General features: G+C 37.4%; 1 long non-coding RNA gene across 1 annotated transcript; it reads left to right on the top strand.

Moving 5' to 3' along the window:
• Positions 1–321: 321 nt before the first annotated feature.
• Positions 322–7,915, top strand: LOC121085276. Its single transcript, XR_005826996.1, has 3 exons — positions 322–613; positions 7,541–7,723; positions 7,812–7,915. It is a non-coding gene; the product is annotated as an uncharacterized LOC121085276 (long non-coding RNA).
• Positions 7,916–8,283: the final 368 nt, after the last annotated feature.

Below are 8,283 nucleotides of genomic sequence, written 5' to 3' on the forward strand. Positions count from 1 at the left end.
TGCACATGAGTATATTACTAGGAACACACTGCTTTCACATTGCTTTTATCAAATAAACTAAATAATTTGCTACTATTCTGTGCAAAAAATAGCAACAACTAAACCTGAAAGTTATAAATGTCATTAATGGGAACTGAAGTGAGAATGGCAGGATTTTGGCAGAGATTTAAGACAGCAGAAATGACACGAAAGAATCAAGACCAAATTCTCCCAAGCCTCCCCCATTTTTTTTTCCTAATTAGACACTAGTGAATACTGAAGTAAATTCTCTGCCACTGGTGACTTTTCATCCGTTTCAGGCAAGAAGACTCAACAAGGAGCAAGAAATACAGCAGCAGCTGAAGCACACATAACATGATGGAAAAATACAAGCAGGGTGGGAGAACAAATTAAGCAGGCAACAGACCGTCTTCAGTACTGAGTAGCCAACAGGGTTATCCCACTCCTGCTGCTGTACTGCGACACCTTCTTGGTCATGCTTCTGTTTTGGGTTGGCATTGAAGATATAATCCTACTCTACAGCATATCCTACCTTGGCGCTATTGGGCATCCCAAGAGAATGGACAAATCATTCAGTTCTTAAAGAGGAACAAAATGGAACATATTTACATGTGTAAGTACCCACCTACAGTATTATTTTAAATTACTTATTAAAAAAATATGATTTCTCCTTGGGAGCTAGGACTAAGGCTACCATGAAATGAGAGGCCAAGGACAGGTATGTCACATTTAAGTGGCTGATGGTCTGGCCAGGCAATCATTTTCCATTTTGAGGGCTCTCATGCAATTTTGTGAAGTTAAAAGGTCGTGTTTTCCCAGTGCATGGGGAAAAAAGCATTCAAAACTTAGGAAGTAGTAGAGAAAGAGAGCTCCATCAATGCGTACTTGTCTGTCATTATGTTCACAGAGGAAACTGAGCATATATGTGCAGGGTATATTCTGTTCAGGAAAGAGATGTCCCAAGAAATACTGCCCTTTCCTCTCTTCCATCCTCCTCATTCCCAGCCCCCTTCACTCTCCTCACTGTGTCATTCTCATGAAACTATTCTATTTTGGGGCACTGCAAATCAGAGCACTCAGCTGATCTAAATGAGTATCTTTGATTATTATTTTTTTTAAAACAAGGATCATTTGATTTACATTTTATAGCACAATTCCCTGAACTGTTGTATTAGTACAACATACACAGCAACATATATGAACAACAGCAGTTGAGAGAAGCAATGATGGAACAAGTTGCTCAGAGGGGTGGTAGATGTCCCATTCCTAGAAACATTCAAGGTCAGGTTGGATGGGTCTTTGAGCAACCTGATCTAGCTGAAGATGTCCCTGCTCATTGCAGAGAGATTGGACTAGATGGACTTTAAATGTCCCTTCCACCCCAAACTATTCTATGATTCTATGAATTTCAGTTCAAATCAGTAGCAAATGCAGTAAAATTTTGTTTATTTATCTCAATCTACATGTTGTACTGTGAAGGTTTATGCAGAGTGTTTGGTTGGGGTTTTTTTGGCTCGTTGTGTTTTTTTAAACATTGAGATCTAGTAAGAACAGCTAGAAAAATACTCTTTGGAAAAACCAGGAACCATATGTGGTACTACAGAATGGGAGAGGGAGAAGAGAGAGAGGGAGTAGAAATAAAGTTCAAGCTTCCAAAACTTTCCACCCTGCCAAACTGCATTAGCTTAGTCTGTATCTCACACCCTGGAACCTTTGCTGAGCACTGCGCAGCCAATCCAATGAATTCCTTTCAGGAATTAACTGAACCCAAATTTTCTGCCCATGAAGCCAGTATCCTAACTGGTATCTAAAGAGCGGGTGGGTCTACATTTGCTTTCTCCAGCAGAAATCCAAAAACGAGTGATCACAATTACACTAAATGCCTGTGATCTGAGAATTATCAAAATATTAAGCTCACTCAGAGAACATGATACCTAGATCATTGTTAGCCTTACCTGGAAAATGTAGGTAGAGCATACCTCTATATAGACCTAAGGCAGCACAGGTCAGTCCTGGATACACAGAAAATTGTAGTTGTTGGCTTCCAGGGAACCATGGAGCTGAACCGAATGCTGCCTAAGGAGTGCTGGTCCCTCGAGGGTTACCCTGTGACTTGATGAGGTCTTCAGAACAATGTTTTTCAACTTCATATGGCTGATGTAATCTCAATGTTTTTAGGCCTCTGTCACTGGGATGTGTTTTACGGCTTCAGAGAAACTTCCAGTCATGTATATATTTTCCGTTAATCCCTGAACTTCATAATCTCAGAATGATTTAAATAATTAGCAGAGAAAATAAGGTAAACCACTGTTCGCTCATGTAATAATAAAGCACAGAGACTCCCTGAGATTTTTGTCACTCATTCTGTGGAAGCTAAAGAGAATCAGTTGTAGACTTCTCAGACAGTATGACTAAGGTAAATCTGCTTCCCTCATGTCAAGGATTGTTCTGAGAGTTGTTTAGCATCATGCCAAGAATGGTGTTTAGACATTTAACTCCCCTCTAGGGCTTTTCTTTGCTAGAATCTGTAGACACCTACATTTCTTCTCTTTATTATGAACTCTGAAATCTGCAGAAGAATGAAAAGGGCAAAAAGCTCTGTAGGGATGCCTGACCTTAGAAGAAGTAGGATGCCTCCAGAAACTACAGAAACTATAGCAATTTATAAGTACTTAGACCATTATTAAAATCCAGAGATGTTTTTCATTATATGTGGGTGAAATGTCACTGAAATGTGGGTACATTTAAAGAACTCGCCAGATCATTGGAATGCTTTCTTCTCTGATTAGCTGGACTCCTTTCTGGTTTTTACTAAGAGATTTTAATTCAATTTAAGTGAACTCTCAGGAGAGCATGGAAGTGTGCTGTTAACTTCTGGTCAAAAAAAGGAACAAAGCTAATAGTAATACTATGTTCAGAACTCAGGAACCCAGAAAAATAAAAATAACCCTATCATAAAATCCCAGGATTGTTGAGGCTAAAAGGGACCTCTGGAGATGGTCTGGTCCAACCTTCTGCTCAAGTAAGGCCAGCTAGAGTAGGTTTCCCAGGACCATGTGCAGCCACTAACACTCTCAGTTTCCCCTTGTAGGACTGATGCTTCAGTCTCAGTCACCCTCATGGTCCTTCACTGGACTTGTTGCAGTATGGCCGCATCTTTCTCAGACTGTATTTCTTGTACTAATACCCAAAAATATTTGTTAATTATTTCCTAAAAACTACAGTAGAAAGAAGATTTTTGTACATTGATTAAAAAACCCAAACAAATTGGTTTGCGTTACATTCAGATGGAGCCTATTAATCACAACTTCCACAGCTTTTCATGGAGAACATCTTCCTAAAGCATTAGAATATAATAGCCAAAATATGCTCTTTAAAGTCTCAGTTGAAAGCAACAGCTTTTTATACTAACTTATGTGCCAATCCACTATACTTACTATAGTTTGTTCATAAATTTCTGAACAGATTAATGTAGGGGTAAAGGAAGATTCTTGTGTACAGAGAGACCTGTGCTGAGAGTATCAGCACACAACACAGCATGAAAAAGAAGGCAAGGAAAAGGACATTTAAACTGTTGAAAAAAGGCTTGGGTGCCCAAGACACAATTTAGGAACTGAAAACTCAGGGAAGTTTTAAAATAAAACAAATACTTAATAGTACTGTATAACACTGCAAATATTATATAGTCATAGAGTAAACTAAACAAACAAAGGAAAGACAGACACACAACTAGAAAAGGATCCTAAAAGCTCACTGGCTGTGAGGAAAGCTTTTACAAAGCAGTTCTCAGCAGACACATATACTTTATTCCTTGAGCTTGTAGATAACCTAACAGTGGACTGAAAATTAATTACAAAAGAATGTATTTAGATGATGAAGTTTCAGCATATGTCTATAGCATTGTTCAATAGCAAGAACTAGCATCCGCTGTACAAATAACACTCATTCCCTTCTTTAAATGAAACATCAAGACTTTTCAGCGTGTCACTTTCAACTTTGTTTCAAGAAAACTAGTCTTCACCATAATCATCCTAATGCTTTAAAAGACTTTATTAATAGACAGACTTTTGTACACTGGCAAGTGACAGTAAGTACCTGTTTTCCTGGATGTCACTGATGATATTCAATGCGAATTAGATTTTTGGAAGAATATTTCAAAAAAGCGTGTAAATATAGACTGTCATTTACCAAAGTGATGCTCAAACTTTTCAAAAGTACCACCTCTTTTTGTCTTGTCTATCTTTTCTACCTCTGACTCGGAAGGTTGTCCAAAAACAAGGGCATGTTCATATTAACTTTATATTTCTGTCTCCTGCTTGTAAGAAGTGCAATGTTGCCAGCAGTTTAAAGTAGATATCAACTCTATCGCTAAAGCAAACGTCGTGACCACTGATTGCACACACGGTCGCAAACACTGCCTTAGTGGATACACTTGCATGGGTGTTCCCATAAGGCAGTCCCAAATGCCTCTTTTGGGATCTTAACATTGCAAAAAAATATGGCATTTGACACACTCATTTCTTGAATGTGTATTATCTGGCTTACATGTGATCATACTTGTGTAATCATATAGAATCTAATTCTCAGACTGTGAATCAGCCCTGCCTTGGAGTCATATGCCTAGCTTGTAGAAGCAAAGCACTGCAGAGAATATGCATGGAATAGCTCATATCTTGAAGGTAAAAAATAGATTATGTTTTTTTAAAGTGGTATCTTTTTTAAAATTTCACACTATCAGAAATAGTACCAGAAACTTTTAACTTCTGCAGATGTTGTGGATAACTGGTAAGAAAACTGTTTCCTGTCTTCGTTTTGTGATCTTCTGAATTATAGAATCCTTTCTATGACTCAGCTGTATATAGATTGAGACTTCTGTCTCCAGAAACACACTTGCCTCTCCACATTTAAACAACACATTGTAATAACCACAAACGATTCTATGTAAGTGGTAGTTTTGGTTCACATAACTCTTGGAGCCCAGTGATATTGTAAAAACACAACTTGCACAAACCCCATTGAAATTTTAGGCCAGAACCTGGCACTACAGTTTAATACTTATCTAATCTTTAGAAGCATAATAGTTACAGACAAGTAGGAACTGAGTTACAGGTGAGTAAGCCAATGAATTTATAGCTTTTCCACCCCACGGACCGCAGAGCCTCAAGAAATAATGATTTGTCAACCTTTCTGTCTCTCACTTGCAATGCCACAACAATTTGTTAGTAACCAGAGTAGTTGGAAGAATAATTTAAAAGAAATTACTGTAGTTTGACTGTGTTATAGGTAAGAACCTAGCTCTGCATTTGCATGTACACTAAACTCAAATGCATTAAGCTAAAACCTGAAAGCAGCTTATTGGGTATTAGAGAATTAATAACCTGAGGATGGGTTGCCAGTAAAATAAAGACAGCAATATATCCAGGTTGCGTAAAGCTTTGTCAAACTGTAGATTCTTTCAAGTCTTTTGTTCTAGCACAGAGGCAGAAAAGGCATGGTGAAAGATACAAACAAAACCCTATTGCTTTGAAATGTGTGTGATCCCAGCGCAGTCAGCCTTGTGTATGGTCTTGTTGAGTACTTTATATTTTCTCAGATGAAGCACTATTTCTTTTACCGTCACTTTTTAAATTCTGACTGCATCTCATAACATTTAGTTCACAGCTGAGGGAGTCTGTAAGATTACATACTTTCATACTTCAGGAATTCTGAAATAATTGTCATGAATCTCTACCCCGACATCCAAAGCCTGTCCTTGTGCAGAAAGGAACTATGATCTTTTTCCAAAGCATCCTTTCCAAACCATCTTCACCAAAGCCATGTGCAACATTGTTCTAAGACATAGGAGAAAATCATATGATCATAATAAAAGAAACCAATCACATCTTCATGCTTTCAAGCAGTTCATAAGCAATATACACAACTACATAAAAAAGGAATTGTGTATACATAGCATAGGGTATGAACACTTCTTTAGAAAAGGCAAGATTTGTAACAAAATGCCTACTTTTTAGAAATACGAAATAGAAAGGTCTGATCTGACTAAAACGTTAACAATGTAGAAATCATTATTTGAAGGAGTTTTTTAGAAATAATAAAAGCAAAAGAAAGTTTATTTCCTCTTTGACAAGAATGTGATATATCAACACAATATAAACAGGTATAAATAGATAGAATTTACAACAAATGTTAACTCGTGTATATGTGAAGTATTATCTAGCATACCATTCCACTTGCCCAGCATGTTCATATCTACATTGTTTCACACTGCAAGCACATAGATTTAAGTCATCATATTATTACAGTACCTTAGTATTAAGCAGTGATTACACTACCTCACTTATTAGTCCCATATGTTCAGCACTGTCAATTCTGTTTGGATCTTACCTGTGTTAGAGAACCACACAAAGGTTTTCTGATTGGGCTTTGAGGGAAGAAAGTGTCAGATGTCCTCAGGTTATCAGAAGGTTTTCCTCTACACTGATGACTGATTGCAATGGCATTTTAATGTGAAATCCTTTTGTATCACAAAGCCAAATAATCAATAAAGGGAAAACCCATGTAGGGTATTACTGAGATGAAGAGCTAGATGAACACTTTAAATTATTAAGATTGCTCTTAATAGTTTTAGATTTACATATAAGTATATACTTAGATAGACCTGGCATTACAAAACACATTCTGAATTGAGATAAGCTGCAGCCATACCATCCTGCTGTTTCCCACCTCGTCTTCACACTGATACTCATGAGAAAGGACAGTTGTTAGGATCCTTCTAACAAGGCTGCAGCTACCTTGGCTGTGATCACATCTCCTGCTGCTGAGGCACCAGCGCAGAACCCAGTGCACGGTACATCTGTATGTGCCCTTCAATACCATGTTGCCGTATTGGAACTAGTTTTGAAGCAGTTGCTTGGGTGTAGTTAACAGCCGAGCCATGGCAACATGAAGCTCAATGCAGCTGTGATGGCAGTGTAGTCAAGGTAGATAAATTATTCAGGCAGGGGTGTTATAATGTGGTGAGGTGCATTTCTCTCATTCACAGAACACATTCTTTAATCTCTATAGCATGATTTCGTTTTCTGATAAGTCAGTCAAACAGTAAAAGCATAGGAACAATGAGTTGCTATGAAAAAATAATTAATTAGAATGAGCAGCATCCTCTAAAAGTAACTCGGTAGAAAGATTTGGGAGTCAGCTATTTTGTAGTTGAGGGAAATATGTTTTTATTTCCTAGTTTGAATGGGATGTAAGAAATTATGTGTAACTTTTTTCATGAGCCTGTCCCCATGCCCATAAAATATAACTTTTAATATATAAAAATAAAATGTTAATTTAGGTGATTGTATAGCACAGATCAGACTGGTAGGTTAACATAGTCCTAAGAAACAGCTATGACTGTCAGCAAGATGATTGTGAGCTGAGCCTTCCCATTTATGGAGCCACATCCAGCCCTGGTACAGCTATCTAAATGTTAATTTCTCATTCTGTATATCAAGTATTGTCTATAACTCAGTTTTGATGGTATTGCTCATCTCTACAGCACAGCATGGCTTCAGATCTCTTGCCACGTAGGACAGCTGACAATTCAACATGGAAAAAAAAGAAAATTATAAAAGAAGTCGTGTCATTCTGCCTTCCCACGGTCCATCTGTCCCTGCACCTGGTAGGAGTAGTCAGGAGTTGTCTTTGGCGTGAACACCATGTGTTCTTTGCTGAACTGAAAGTAAGTATTTCTGTGGCAAAGCATAAATGTGCTCTTAGGAGATACCCTTTCATTAATAAAAGTCTGTTTCATCTCCAAAATTTTGCAGCCATCCTCTTTGCCATCTTCCAAATACTAACAGCACTGATGAAATCATTTGGAGTTGGAACAAAAAGACCAATTTTTACTTTTCTTGAAAAAGTCATAATCTAGTAACATGAAAGGTAAGAAGTTATTTTCCGATGAGGCTAAAATTTGATACAACTCAATGTTAGAGTTCTGTCAGTACACTTGAAAGACCAAGGCCCTGACAAAAAGTGATTGGGAAATAAGATAACTGTGTTCTTTCTCTAAGCATCTCAGATACTTATGTATTTCATATCCTACAGAAAAGCTTAGTCACTGCATTAAAGAAGATAAGAAATCCTCATCTCTTTTGATGATGATGTTATGCTTTTCAAGGAGTAATTAAATAGCCACCAAGAATAAAAAGCTCTAATTCACCTGAGGAGAAAAACCTGGATTCATGTTTCTCCTTCATAAAATTGTTAAAATTTACACACACTTACAATATGAATTTG

This window comes from Falco naumanni, chromosome 1 (genome assembly GCF_017639655.2).
Source record: "Falco naumanni isolate bFalNau1 chromosome 1, bFalNau1.pat, whole genome shotgun sequence".
In the NCBI taxonomy this organism is placed as follows: domain Eukaryota; kingdom Metazoa; phylum Chordata; class Aves; order Falconiformes; family Falconidae; genus Falco; species Falco naumanni.